Below are 16,417 nucleotides of genomic sequence, written 5' to 3' on the forward strand. Positions count from 1 at the left end.
TACTCAATCCCGATTAAATTTCTGTGTTTCATCAACACTCTGATAGTCCACAGATTACAGAATGCCACCAGAAGTGCATCGGACACTACTACTGGTCTTCCCGGGAACGATCAAACGTAGACAGTTTGAGACATTACTTCTGTGGAGGAAAGTGCGCATGGTGAATTTTGTTTTCAATCCCGATGCAATTTCTGTTTTTCGTCAACACCCTGATAGTCCACAGATTACAGAATGCCACCAGATGTGCATCGGAAACTACTACTGGTCTTTCAGGGAACGATCAAACCATAGACTGTTTGAGACATTACTCCGGTGGAGGTAAGTGCGCATGGTGACTCTTGTATTCAATCCCAATGCAATATCAGTGTTTCATCAACACTTTGAAGGTCCACAGAATACAGAATGCCTATAGATGTGCATAGGAAACTACTACTGGTCTTCCAGGGAACTATCAAAGCCTAGTCTGTTTGAGACATTACTCCTATGGAGGAAAGTGCGCATGATGACTGTTGTATTCAATCCCGATGCAATATCTGTGTTTCATCAACAGTCTGGTAGTCCACAGGTTTCAGAATGCCACCAGATGTGCATCGGAAACTACTACTGGTCTTCCAATGTACGATCAAAGCGTAGACTGTTTGAGACATTACTCCGTGGAGGAAAGTGCCCATGGTGACTATTGTGTTGAATCCCGATGCAATTTCTGTGTTTCATCAACACTCTGATAGTCCACAGATTACAGAATGACACCAGATGTGCATCGGAAGCTACTACTGGTCTTCCAGGGAACGATCAAAGCTTAGACTGTTTGAGACATACTTCCCGTAGAGGAATGTGCGCATGGTGACTGTTGTATTCAATCCCGATGCAATTTCTGTGTTTCATCAACACTCTGATAGTCCACAGATTACAGGATGCAACCAGATGTGCATCGGAAACTACTACTGGTCATCGAGGGAACGATCAAAGTGTGGACTGTTCGAGACAATACTCCCGTGGAGGAAAGTGCGCATGGTGACTGTTGTATTAAATCCCGATGCAACTTCTGTGTCTCATCAACACTCTCATAGTCCACAGATTACAGAATGCTCCCAGATGTGCTTTGGATACTGCTACTGGTCTTCCAGGGAACGATCAAACCGTAGTCTGTTTGAGACATTACTCCTGTGGAGGAAAGTGCGCATGGTGACTGGTGTATTCAATCCCGATGCAATTTCTGTGTTTCATGAACACTCTGGTACTCCACAGATTACAGAACGCCTCCAGATGTGCATCGGAAACTACTACTGGTCTTCCTGGGAACGATCCAAGCGTAGACTGTTTGAGACATTACTCCCGTGGAGGAAAGTGCGCATGGTGACTGTTGTATTCAGTCCCGATGCAATTTCTGTGTTTCATCAACACCCTGATAGTCCACAGATTACAGAACGCCACCAGACGTGCATCGGAAACTACTACTGGACTTCCAGGGAGCGATCAAAGCGTAGACCTTTAGAGACATTACTCCCATGGAGGAAAGTGCGCATGTTGACTGTTGTATTCAATCCCGATGCATTTTCTGTGTTTCACCAACAATCTGATAGTCCACAGATTACAGAATGCCACCAGATGTGCATCGGAATCTACCACTGGTCTTCCAGGGAACGATCAAAGCGTAGACAGTTTGAGACATTGCTTCCGTGGAGGAAAGTGCGCATGGTGACTGTTGTATTCAATCCCGATGCACTTTCTGATTTTCATCAACACTCTGAAAGTCCACAGAGTACCGATTGCCTCCAGATGTGCATTGAAACTACTACTGGTCTTCCTGGGAACGATCAATGCGTAGACTCTTTCAGACATTACTGCCATGGAGGAAAGTGCGGATGGTGTCTGTTGTATTCACTCCCGATGCAATTTCTGTGTTTCATCAACAGTCAGGTAGTCCACAGGTTACAGAATGCCACCAGATGTGCATCGGAAACTACTACTGGTCTTCCAGGGTACGTTCAAAGCATAGACTGTTTGAGACATTACTCCCGTGGAGGAAAGTGGCCATGGTGACTGTTGTATTCAATCCCGATGCAATTTCTGTGTTTCATCAACACTCTGATAGTCCACAGATTACAGAATGGCACCAGATGTGCATCGGAAACTACTACTGGTCATCGAGGGTACGATCAAAGCGAGGACTGTTTCAGACATTACTCCAGTGGAGGAAAGTCCGCGTGGTGACTGTTGTATTCAATCCCGATGCAATTTCTGTGTTTCATCAACACTCTGATAGTCCACAGATTACAAAATGCCTCCAGATGTGCATTGGAAACTACCACTGGTCTTCCAGGGAACGATCAAAGCGTAGACTGTTAGAGACATTACTAACATGGAGGAAAGCGCGCATGGTGATTCTTATATTCAATCCCGATGCAATTTCTGTGTTTCATTAACACTCTGATAGTAAACAGGTTACAGATTGCCTCCAGATGTGCATCGGAAACTACTAGTGGTCTTCCAGGGAACGATCAAAGCGTAAACTTTTTGAGACATTGCTCCCATGGAGGAAGGTGCGCATTGTGACTGTTGTATTCTATCCCGATGCAATATCTGTGTTTCATCAACACCTTGAAGGTCCACAGATTACAGAATGCCTCCAGATGTGCATTGGAAACTACCACTGGTCTTCCAAGGAACGATCAAAGCGTAGACTGTTTGAGACATTACTAACTTGGAGGAAAGTGCGCATGGTGACTGTTATATTCAATCACGATGCAATTTCTGTGTTTCATCAACACTCTGATAGACCACAGATTACAGAATGCCTCCAGTTGTGCATCGGAAACTACTAATGGTCTTCCAGGGAACGATCAAAGCGCAAACTCTTTCAGACATTACTCCCATGGAGGAAGTGGCGCATGGTGACTGTTGTAATCAATCCCGATTAATTTTCTGTGTTTCATCAACACTCTGATAGTCCACAGATTACAGAATGCCACCAGAAGTGCATCGGAAACTACTACTGTTCTTCCAGGGAACGATCAAACGTAGACAGTTTGAGACATTACTTCTGTGGAGGAAAGTGCGCATGGTGACAGTTGTTTTCAATCCCGATGCAATTTCTGTGTTTCGTCAACACTCTGATAGTCCACAGATTACAGAATGCCACAAGATGTGCATCGGAAACTACTACTGGTCTTTCAGGGAACGATCAAAGCATAGACTGTTTGAGACATTACTCCGGTGGAGGAAAGTGCGCATGGTGACTCTTGTATTCAATCCCGATGCAATATCAGTGTTTCATCAACACTTTGAAGGTCCACAGAATACAGAATGCCTATAGATGTGCATAGGTAACTACTACTGGTCTTCCAGGGAACTGTCAAAGCCTAGTCTGTTTGAGACATTACTCCAGTTGAGGAAAGTGCGCATGGTGACTGTTGTATTCAATCCCGATGCAATTTCAGTGTTACATCAACAGTCTGGTACTCCACAGGTTTCAGAATGCCACCAGATGTGCATCGGAAACTACTACTGGTCTTCCTGGGTACGATCAAAGCGTAGACTGTTTGAGACATTACTCCGTGGAGGAAAGTGCCCATGGTGACTATTGTGTTCAATCCCGATGCAATTTCTGTGTTTCATCAACACTTTGATAGTCCACAGATTACACAATGCCACCAGATGTGCATCGGAAGCTACAACTGGTCTTCCAGGGAACGATCAAAGCGTAGACTGTTTGAGACATACTTCCTGTAGAGGAATGTGCGCATGGTGACTGTTGTATTCAATCCCGATGCAATTTCTGTGTTTCATCAACACTCTGATAGTCCACAGATTACAGAATGCCACCAGATGTGCATCGGAAACTACTACTGGTCATCGAGGGAACGATCAAAGTGTGGACTGTTCGAGACAATACTCCCGTGGAGGAAAGTGCGCATGGTGACTGTTGTATTAAATCCCGAAGCAACTTCTGTGTCTCATCAACACTCTGATAGTCCACAGATTACAGAATGCCTCCAGATGTGCATCGGAATCTACCACTGGTCTTCCAGGGAACGATCAAAGCGTAGACAGTTTGAGACATTACTTCCGTGGAGGAAAGTGCGGATGGTGACTGTTGTATTCAATCCCGATGCACTTTCTGATTTTCATCAACACTCTGAAAATCCACAGAGTACCGATTGCCTCCAGATGTGCATTGAAACTACTACTGGTATTCCTGGGAACGATCAAAGCGTAGACTCTTTCAGACATTACTGCCATGGAGGAAAGTGCGGATGGTGTCTGTTGTATTCACTCCCGATGCAATTTCTGTGTTTTATCAACATTTTGAAGGTCCACAGAATACAGAATGCCTCCACATGTGCATCGGAAACTACTACAGGTCTTCAAGTGATCGATTAAAGCGTAGACTGTTTGAGACATTACTCCCGTGGAGGAAAGTGCGCATGGTGTCTATTGTATTCAATCCCGATACAATTTCTGAGTTTCATCAACACTCTGATAGTCCACAGATTACAGAATGCCTCCAGATGTGCATCGGAAACTACTACTGGTCTTCCAGGGAACGATCAAAGCGTAGACTGTTTGAGACATTACTCCCGTGGTGGAAAGTGCGCATGGTGACTGTTGTATTCAATCGCGATGCAATTTCTGTGATTCATCAACACTCTGATAGTCCACAGATTACAGAATGCCTCCAGATGTGCATCGGAAAATACTACTGGTTTTCCAGGGAACGATCAAAGCATAGACTCTTTGAGACATTACTCCTGTGGCGGAGAGTCGCATGGTGACTGTTGTATTCAATACCGATGCAATTCCTGTGTTTCATCAACACTCTGATAGACCACAGATTACAGAATGCCTCCAGTTGTGCATCGGAAACTACTACTGGTCTTCCAGGGAACGATCAAAGCGCAAAGCCTTTCAGACATTACTCCCATGGAGGAAGGGGCGCATGGTGACTGTTGTAATCAATCCCCATTAAATTTCTGTGTTTCATCAACACTCTGATAGTCCACAGATTACAGAATGCCTCCAGATGTGCATCGGAAACTGCTACTGGTCTTCCAGGGAACGATCAAAGCGTAAACTCTTTGAGACATTACTCCTATAGAGGAAAGTGCGCATGGTGACTGTTGTATTCAATCCCGATGCAATTTCTGTGTTTCATCTACACTCTGATACTCCACAGATTACAGAATGCTTCCAGATGTGCATCGGAAACTACTACTGGTCTTCAAGGGAACGATCAAAGCGTAAACTCTTTGAGACATTACTCCCATGGAGGAAAGTGCGCATGGTGACTGTTGTATTCAATCCCGATGCAATTTCTGTGTTTCATCTACACTCTGGTACTCCACAGATTACAGAATGCCTCCAGATGTGCATCGGAATCTACCACTAGTCTTCCTGGGAACGATCCAAGCGTAGACTGTTAGAGACATTACTCCCATGGAATAAAGTGCGTATGGTGACTGTTGTATTCAATCCCGATGATATTTCTGTGTTTCATCAACACTCAGTTAGTCCACAGACTTCAGAATGCCTCCAGATGTGCATCGGTAACTACTACTGGTCTTCCAGGGAACGATCAAAGCGTGGACTGTTTGAGACGTTATTCCCATGGAGGAGAGTGCGCATGGTGAATGTTGTATTCAATCCCGATGCAATTCCTGTGTTTCATCAACACTCTGATACTCCACAGATTACAGAATGCCTCCAGATGTGCATCGGAAACTACTACTGGTCTTCCAGGGAACGATCAAAGCGTAAACTCTTTGAGACATTACTCCAATGGAGGAAAGTGCGCATGGTGACTGTTGTATTCAATCCCTATGAAATTTCTGTGTTTCATCTACACTCTGGTACTCCACAGATTACAGAATGCCTCCAGATGTGCATCGGTATCTACTACTGGTCTTCCTGGGAACGATCCAAGCGTAGACTGTTAGAGACATTACTCCCATGGAATAAAGTGCGCATGGTGACTGTTGTATTCAATCCCGATGATATTTCTGTGTTTCATCAACACTCAGTTAGTCCACAGACTTCAGAATGCCTCCAGATGTGCATCGGTAACTACTACTGGTCTTGCAGGGAACGATCAAAGCGTGGACTGTTTGAGACGTTATTCCCATGGAGGAGAGTGCGCATGGTGACTGTTGTATTCAATCCCGATGCAATATCTGTGTTTCATCAACACCTTGAAGGTCCACAGATTACAGAATGGCTCCAGATGTGCATTGGAAACTACCACTGGTCTTCCAGGGAACGATCAAAGCGTAGACTGTTTGAGACATCACTAACTTGGAGGAAAGTGCGCATGGTGACTGTTGTATTCAATCCCGATGCAATTTCTGTGTTTTATCAACAGTATGGTAGTCCACAGGTTTCAGAATGCCACCAGATGTGCATCGGAAACTACTACTGGTGATCCAGGGTACGTTCAAAGCATAGACTGTTTGAGACATTACTCCCGTGGAGGAAAGTGCCCATGGTGACTGTTGTATTCAATCCCGATGCAATTTCTGTGTTTCATCAACACTCTGATAGTCCACAGATTACAGAATGGCACCAGATGTGCATCGGAAACTACTACTGGTCATTGAGGGAACGATCAAAGCGAGGACTGTTTTAGACATTACTCCAATGGAGGAAAGTGCGCATGGTGACTGTTGTATTCAATCCCGATGCAATTTATGTGTTTCATCAATTCTCTGATAGTCCACAGATTACAAAATGCCTCCAGATGTGCATTGGAAACTACCACTGGTATTCCAGGGAACGATCAAAGCGTAGACAGTTTGAGACATTACTCCTGTGGAGGAAAGTGCGCATGGTGACTGTTGTATTCAATCCCGATGCAATATCAGTGTTTCATCAACACTTTGAAGGTCCACAGATTACAGAATGCCTATAGATGTGCATAGGAAACTACTACTGGTCTTCCAGGGAACTATCAAAGCCTAGTCTGTTTGAGACATTACTGCTGTGGAGGAAAGTGCGCATGGTGACTGTTGTATTCAATCCCGATGCAATTTCTGTGTTTCATCAACAGTCTGGTAGTCCACAGGTTTCAGAATGCCACCAGATGTGCATCGGAAACTACTACTGGTTTTCCAGGGTACGATCAAAACGTAGACTGTTTGAGACATTACTCCGTATAGGAAAGTGCCCATGGTGACTGTTGTGTTCAATCCCGATGCAATTTCTGTATCTCATCAACACTCTGATAGTCGACAGATTACAGAATGTTCCCAGATGTGCTTTGGATACTACTACTGGTCTTCCAGGGAACGATCAAAGCGTAGACTGTTTGAGACATTACTCCTGTGGAGGGAAGTGCGCATGGTGAATGGTGTATTCAATCCCGATGCAATTTCTGTGTTTCATCAACACTCTGGTACTCCACAGATTACAGAATGCCTCCAGATGTGCATCGGAGACTACTACTGGTCTTCCTCGGAACGACCAAGCGTAGACTGTTTGAGACATTACCCCCTTGGAGGAAAGTGTGCATGGTGACTGTTGTATTCACTCCCGATGCAATTTCTGTGTTTCATCAACATTTTGAAGGTCCTCAGATTACAGAATGCCTCCACATATGCATCGGAAACAACTACAGGTCTTTAAGTGATCGATCAAAGCGTAGACTGTTTGAGACAATACTCCCGTGGAGGAAAGTGCGCATGGCGACTGTTGTATTCAATCCCGATGCAATTTCTGTGTTTCATCAACACTCTGATAGTCCACAGATACCAGAATGAGTCCAGATGTGCATCGGAAACTACTACTGGTCTTCCAGGGAACGATCAAAGCGTAGACTGTTTGAGACATTACTCCCGTGGAGGAAAGTGCGCATGGTGACTGTTGTATTCAATCCCGATGCAATTTCTGTGATTCATCAACACTCTGATAGTCCACAGATTACAGAATGCCTCCAGATGTGCATCGGAAACTACTACTGGTTTTCCAGGGAACGATCAAAGCGTAGACTGTTTAAGACATTACTCGCATGGAGGAAAGTGCGCATGTTGACTGTTGTATTCAATCCCGATGAAATATTTGTGTTTTATTAACACTCTGATATTCCACAGGTTACAGAATGCCTCCAGATGTGCTTTGGAAACTACTACTGGTCTTCCAGGGAACGATCAAAGCATAGACTCTTTGAGACGTTACTCCTGTGGCGGTGAGTCGCATGGTGACTGTTGTATTCATTCCCGATGCAATTCCTGTGTTTCGTCAACACTCTCATAGTCCACAGATTACAGAATGCCACCAGATGTGCATCGGAAACTACTGCTGGTCTTCAAGGGAACGATCAAAGCATAGACTCTTTGAGACATTACTCCTGTGGCGGAGAGTCGCATGGTGACTGTTGTATTCAATCCCGATGCAAATCCTGTGTTTCATCAACACTCTGATAGACCACAGATTACAGAATGCCTCCAGTTGTGCATCGGAAGCTACCACTGGTCTTCTAGGGAACGATCAAAGCGCAAACTCTTTCAGACATTACTCCCATGGAGGAAGGGGCGCATGGTGACTGTTGTAATCAATCCCGATTAAATTTCTGTGTTTCATCAACACTCTGATAGTCCACAGATTACAGAATGCCTCCAGATGTGCATCGGAAACTGCTGCTGGTCTTCCAGGGAAAGATCAAAGCGTAAACTCTTTGAGACATTACTCCTATAGAGGAAGGTGCGCATGGTAACTGTTGTATTCAATCCCGATGCAATTTCTGTGTTTCATCAACACTCTGATACTCCACAGATTACAGAATGCCTCCAAATGTGCATCGGAAACTACTACTGGTCTTCCAGGGAATGATCAAGCGTAAACTCTTTGATACATTACTCCCATGGAATAAGGTGCGCATGGCGACTGTTGTATTCAATCCCGATGCAATTTCTGTGTTTCATCAACACTCTGATAGTCCACAGATTACAGAATGAGTCCAAATGTGCATCGGAAACTACTACTGGTCTTCCAGGGAACGATCAAAGCGTAGACTGTTTGAGACATTACTCCCGTGGAGGAAAGTGCGCATGGTGACTGTTGTATTCAATCCCGATGCAATTTCTGTGATTCATCAACACTCTGATAGTCCACAGGTTACAGAATGCCACCAGATGTGCATCGGAAACTACTACTGGTCTTTCAGGGAACGATCAAAGCATAGACTGTTTCAGACATTACTCCAGTGGAGGAAAGTGCGCATGGTGACTGTTGTATTCAATCCCGATGCAATATCAGTGTTTCATCAACACTTTGAAGGTCCACAGATTACAGAATGCCTATAGATGTGCATAGGAAACTACTACTGGTCTTCCAGGGAACTATCAAAGCCTAGTCTGTTTGAGACATTACTGCTGTGGAGGAAAGTGCGCATGGTGACTGTTGTATTCAATCCCGATGCAATTTCTGTGTTTCATCAACAGTCTGGTAGTCCACAGGTTTCAGAATGCCACCAGATGTGCATCGGAAACTACTACTGGTCTTCCAGGGTACGATCAAAACGTAGACTGTTTGAGACATTACTCCGTATAGGAAAGTGCCCATGGTGACTGTTGTGTTCAATCCCGATGCAATTTCTGTATCTCATCAACACTCTGATAGTCCACAGATTACAGAATGTTCCCAGATGTGCTTTGGATACTACTACTGGTCTTCCAGGGAACGATCAAAGCGTAGACTGTTTGAGACATTACTCCTGTGGAGGAAAGTGCGCATGGTGAATGGTGTATTCAATCCCGATGCAATTTCTGTGTTTCATCAACACTCTGGTACTCCACAGATTACAGAATGCCTCCAGATGTGCATCGGAGACTACTACTGGTCTTCCTCGGAACGACCAAGCGTAGACTGTTTGAGACATTACTCCCGTGGAGGAAAGTGTGCATGGTGACTGTTGTATTCAGTCCCGATGCAATTTCTGTGTTTCATCAACAATCTGATAGTCCACAGATTACAAAATGCCACCAGACGTGCATCTGAAACTACTACTGGACTTCCAGGGAGCGATCAAAGCATAGACCGTTAGAGACATTACTCCCATGGAGGAAAGTGCGCATGTTGACTGTTGTATTCAATCCCGATGCAATTTCTGTGTTTCATCAACAATCTGATGGTCCACAGATTGCAGAATGCCTCCAGATGTGCATCGGAATCTACCACTGGTCTTCCAGGGAACGATCAAAGCGTAGACTGTTTGAGACATTACTCCCATGGAGGAAAGTGCGGATGGTGACAGTTGTATTCACTCCCGATGCAATTTCTGTGTTTCATCAACATTTTGAAGGTCCTCAGATTACAGAATGCCTCCACATATGCATCGGAAACAACTACAGGTCTTTAAGTGATCGATCAAAGCGTAGACTGTTTGTGACAATACTCCCGCGGAGGAAACTGCACATGGCGACTGTTGTATTCAATCCCGATGCAAATTCTGTGTTTCATCAACACTCTGATAGTCCACAGATACCAGAATGAGTCCAGATGTGCATCGGAAACTACTACAGGTCTTCCAGGGAACGATCAAAGCGTAGACTGTTTGAGACATTACTCCCGTGGAGGAAAGTGCGCATGGTGACTGTTGTATTCAATCCCGATGCAATTTCTGTGATTCATCAACAATCTGATAGTCCACAGATTACAGAATGCCTCCAGATGTGCATCGGAAACTACTACTGGTTTTCCAGGGAACGATCAAAGCGTAGACTGTTTGAGACATTACTCCCATGGAGGAAAGTGCGCATGTTGACTGTTGTATTCAATCCCGATGAAATATCTGTGTTTTATTAACACTCTGATATTCCACAGGTTACAGAATGCCTCCAGATGTGCTTTGGAAACTACTACTGGTCTTCCAGGGAACGATCAAAGCATAGACTCTTTGAGACGTTACTCCTGTGGCGGTGAGTCGCATGGTGACTGTTGTATTCATTCCCGATGCAATTCCTGTGTTTCGTCAACACTCTCATAGTCCACAGATTACAGAATGCCACCAGATGTGCATCGGAAACTACTGCTGGTCTTCAAGGGAACGATCAAAGCATAGACTCTTTGAGACATTACTCCTGTGGCGGAAGTCGCATGGTGACTGTTGTATTCAATCCCGATGCAATTCCTGTGTTTCATCAACACTCTGATAGACCACAGATTACAGAATGCCTCCAGTTGTGCATCGGAAGCTACCACTGGTCTTCTAGGGAACGATCAAAGCGCAAACTCTTTCAGACATTACTCCCATGGAGGAAGGGGTTCATGGCGACTGTTGTAATCAATCCCGATTAAATTTCTGTGTTTCATCAACACTCTGATAGTCCACAGATTACAGAATGCCTCCAGATGTGCATCGGAAACTGCTACTGGTCTTCCAGGGAAAGATCAAAGCGTAAACTCTTTGAGACATTACTCCTATAGAGGAAGGTGCGCATGGTAACTGTTGTATTCAATCCCGATGCAATTTCTGTGTTTCATCAACACTCTGATACTCCACAGATTACAGAATGCCTCCAAATGTGCATCGGAAACTACTACTGGTCTTCCAGGGAATGATCAACCGTAAACTCTTTGATACATTACTCCCATGGAATAAAGTGCGCATGGCGACTGTTGTATTCAATCCCGATGCAATTTCTGTGTTTCATCAACACTCTGATAGTCCACAGATTACAGAATGAGTCCAGATGTGCATCGGAAACTACTACTGGTCTTCCAGGGAACGATCAAAGCGTAGACTGTTTGAGACATTACTCCCGTGGAGGAAAGTGCGCATGGTGACTGTTGTATTCAATCCCGATGCAATTTCTGTGATTCATCAACACTCTGATAGTCCACAGGTTACAGAATGCCACCAGATGTGCATCGGAAACTACTACTGGTCTTTCAGGGAACGATCAAAGCATAGACTGTTTCAGACATTACTCCAGTGGAGGAAAGTGCGCATGGTGACTGTTGTATTCAATCCCGATGCAATATCAGTGTTTCATCAACACTTTGAAGGTCCACAGATTACAGAATGCCTATAGATGTGCATAGGAAACTACTACTGGTCTTCCAGGGAACTATCAAAGCCTAGTCTGTTTGAGACATTACTGCTGTGGAGGAAAGTGCGCATGGTGATTGTTGTATTCAATCCCGATGCAATTTCTGTGTTTCATCAACAGTCTGGTAGTCCACAGGTTTCAGAATGCCACCAGATGTGCATCGGAAACTACTACTGGTCTTCCAGGGTACGATCAAAACGTAGACTGTTTGAGACATTACTCCGTATAGGAAAGTGGCCATGGTGACTGTTGTGTTCAATCCCGATGCAATTTCTGTATCTCATCAACACTCTGATAGTCCACAGATTACAGAATGTTCCCAGATGTGCTTTGGATACTACTACTGGTCTTCCAGGGAACGATCAAAGCGTAGACTGTTTGAGACATTACTCCTGTGGAGGAAAGTGCGCATGGTGAATGGTGTATTCAATCCCGATGCAATTTCTGTGTTTCATCAACACTCTAGTACTCCACAGATTACAGAATGCCTCCAGATGTGCATCGGAGACTACTACTGGTCTTCCTCGGAACGACCAAGCGTAGACTGTTTGAGACATTACTCCCGTGGAGGAAAGTGTGCATGGTGACTGTTGTATTCAGTCCCGATGCAATTTCTGTGTTTCATCAACAATCTGATAGTCCACAGATTACAAAATGCCACCAGACGTGCATCGGAAACTACTACTGGACTTCCAGGGAGCGATCAAAGCATAGACCGTTAGAGACATTACTCCCATGGAGGAAAGTGCGCATGTTGACTGTTGTATTCAATCCCGATGCAATTTCTGTGTTTCATCAACAATCTGATGGTCCACAGATTGCAGAATGCCTCCAGATGTGCATCGGAATCTACCACTGGTCTTCCAGGGAACGATCAAAGCGTAGACTGTTTGAGACATTACTCCCATGGAGGAAAGTGCGGATGGTGACTGTTGTATTCACTCCCGATGCAATTTCTGTGTTTCATCAACATTTTGAAGGTCCTCAGATTACAGGATGCCTCCACATATGCATCGGAAACAACTACAGGTCTTTAAGTGATCGATCAAAGCGTAGACTGTTTGAGACAATACTCCCGTGGAGGAAAGTGCGCATGGCGACTGTTGTATTCAATCCCGATGCAATTTCTGTGTTTCATCAACACTCTGATAGTCCACAGATTACAGAATGAGTCCAGATGTGCATCGGAAACTGCTACTGGTCTTCCAGGGAACGATCAAAGCGTAGACTGTTTGAGACATTACTCCCGTGGAGGAAAGTGCGCATGGTGACTGTTGTATTCAATCCCGATGCAATTTCTGTGTTTCATCAACACTCTGATAGTCCACAGGTTTCAGAATGCCACCAGATGTGCATCGGTAACTACTACTGGTCTTCCATTGTACGTTCAAAGCATAGACTCTTTGAGACATTACTCCCGTTGAGGATAGTGCCCATGGTGACTGTTGTATTCAATCCCGATGCAATTTCTGTGTTTCATCAACACTCTGATAGTCCAAAGATTACAGAATGCCTATAGTTGTGCATCGGAAACTACTACTGGTCTTCCAGGGAACGATCAAAGCGCAAACTCTTTCAGACATTACTCCCATGGAGGAAGGGGCGCAGGGTGACTGTTGTAATCAATCCCCATTAAATTTCTGTGTTTCATCAACACTCTGAGTCCACAGATTACAGAATGCCTCCAGATGTGCATCGGAAACTGCTACTGGTCTTCCAGGGAACGATGAAAGCGTAAACTCTTTGAGACATTACTAATATAGAGGAAGGTGCGCATGGTAAGTGTTGTACTCAATCCCGATGCAATTTCTGTGTTTCATCAACACTCTGATACTCCACAGATTACAGAATGCCTCCAGTTGTGCATCGGAAACTACTACTGGTCTTCCAGGGAACGATCAAAGCGTAAACTCTTTGAGACATTACTCCCGTGGAGGAAAGTGCGCATGGTGACTGTTGTATTCAATCCCGATGAAATTTCTGTGTTTCATCTACACTCTGGTACTCCACAGATTACAGAATGCCTCCAGATGTGCATCGGAATCTACTACTGGTCTTCCAGGGAACGATCAAAGCGTAGACTGTTTGACACATCACTAACTTGGAGGAAAGTGCGCATGGTGACTGTTGTATTCAATCCCGATGCAATTTCTGTGTTTTATCAACAGTATGGTAGTCCACAGGTTTCAGAATGCCACCAGATGTGCATCGGAAACTACTACTGGTCTTCCAGGGAACTTTCAAAGCCTAGTCTGTTTGAGACATTACTGCTGTGGAGGAAAGTGCGCATGGTGACTGTTGTATTCAATCCCGATGCAATTTCTGTGTTTCATCAACAGTCTGGTAGTCCACAGGTTTCAGAATGCCACCAGATGTGCATCGGAAACTACTACTGGTCTTCCAGGGTACGATAAAAACGTAGACTGTTTGAGACATTACTCCGTATAGGAAAGTGCTCATGGTGACTGTTGTGTTCAATCCCGATGCAATTTCAGTATCTCATCAACACTCTGATAGTCCACAGATTACAGAATGTTCCCAGATGCGCTTTGGATACTACCACTGGTCTTCCAGGGAACGATCAAAGCGTAGACTGTTTGAGACATAACTCCTGTGGAGGAAAGTGCGCATGGTGAATGGTGTATTCAATCACGATGCAATTTCTGTGTTTCATCAACACTCTGGTACTCCACAGATTACAGAATGCCTCCAGATGTGCATCGGAGACTACTACTGGTCTTCCTAGGAACGACCAAGCGTAGACTGTTTGAGACATTACTCCCGTGGAGGAAAGTGTGCATGGTGACTGTTGTATTCAATCCCGATGCAATTTCTGTGATTCATCAACACTCTGATAGTCCACAGATTACAGAATGCCTCCAGATGTGTATCGGAAACTACTACTGGTTTTCCAGGGAACGATCAAAGCGTAGACTGTTTGAGACATTACTCCCATGGAGGAAAGTGCGCATGTTGACTGTCGTATTCAATCCCGATGAAATATCTGTGTTTTATTAACACTCTGATAGTCCACAGGTTACAGAATGCCTCCAGATGTGCTTTGGAAACTACTACTGGTCTTCCAGGGAACGATCAAAGCATAGACTCTTTGAGACGTTACTCCTGTGGCGGAGAGTCGCATGGTGACTGTTGTATTCAATCCCGATGCAATTCCTGTGTTTCGTCAACACTCTCATAGTCCACAGATTACAGAATGCCACCAGATGTGCATCGGAAACTACTGCTGGTCTTCCAGGGAACGATCAAAGCATAGACTCTTTGAGACATTACTCCTGTGGCGGAGAGTCGCATGGTGACTGTTGTATTCAATCCCGATGCAATTCCTGTGTTTCATCAACACTCTGATAGTCCACAGATTACAGAATGCCTCCAGTTGTGCATCGGAAGCTACCACTGGTCTTCTAGGGAACGATCAATGCGTAGACTGTTTGAGACATTACTAACTTAGAGGAAAGTGCGTATGGTGACTGTTGTAATCAATCCCGTTGCAATTTCTGTGTTTCATCAACAGTCTGGTAGTCCAAAGGTTTCAGAATGCCACCAGATGTGCAGCGGAAACTACTACTGGTCTTCCATTGTACGTTCAAAGCATAGACTCTTTGAGACATTACTCCCGTTGAGGAAAGTGCCCATGGTGACTGTTGTATTCAATCCCGATGCAATTTCTGTGTTTCATCAACACTCTGATAGTCCAAAGATTACAGAATGGCACCAGATGTGCATCGGAAACTACTACTGGTCATCGAGGGAGCGATCAAAGCGTGGACTGTTTCAGACATTACTCCCATGGAGGAAAGTGCGCATGGTGACTGTTGTATTCAATCCCGATGCAATTTATGTGTTTCATCAACACTCTGATAGTCCACAGATTACAATATGCCTCCAAATGTGCATTGGAAACTACCACTGTTCTTCCAGGGAACGATCAAATCGTAGACTGTTAGAAACATTACTAACATGGAGGAAACTGCGCATGGTGACATCTATATTCAATCCCGATGCAATTTCTGTGTTTCATCAACACTCTGATACTCCACAGAATACAGAATGCCTCCAGATGTGCATCGGAAACTACTACTGGTCTTCCAAGGAACGATCAAAGCGTAGACTCTTTGAGACATTACTCCCATGGAGGAGAGTGCGCATGGTGACTGTTGTATTCAATCCCGATGCAATATCTGTGTTTCATCAACACCTTGAAGGTCCACAGATTACAGAAAGAATCCAGATGTGCATTGGAAACTACCAATGGTCTTCCAGGGAACGTTCAAAGCGTAGACTGTTTGAGACATTGCTAACTTGGAGGAAAGTGCGCATGGTGACTGTTATATTCAATCCCGATGCAATTTCTGTGT

This window comes from Schistocerca gregaria, chromosome 9 (genome assembly GCF_023897955.1).
Source record: "Schistocerca gregaria isolate iqSchGreg1 chromosome 9, iqSchGreg1.2, whole genome shotgun sequence".
NCBI lineage: Eukaryota > Metazoa > Arthropoda > Insecta > Orthoptera > Acrididae > Schistocerca > Schistocerca gregaria.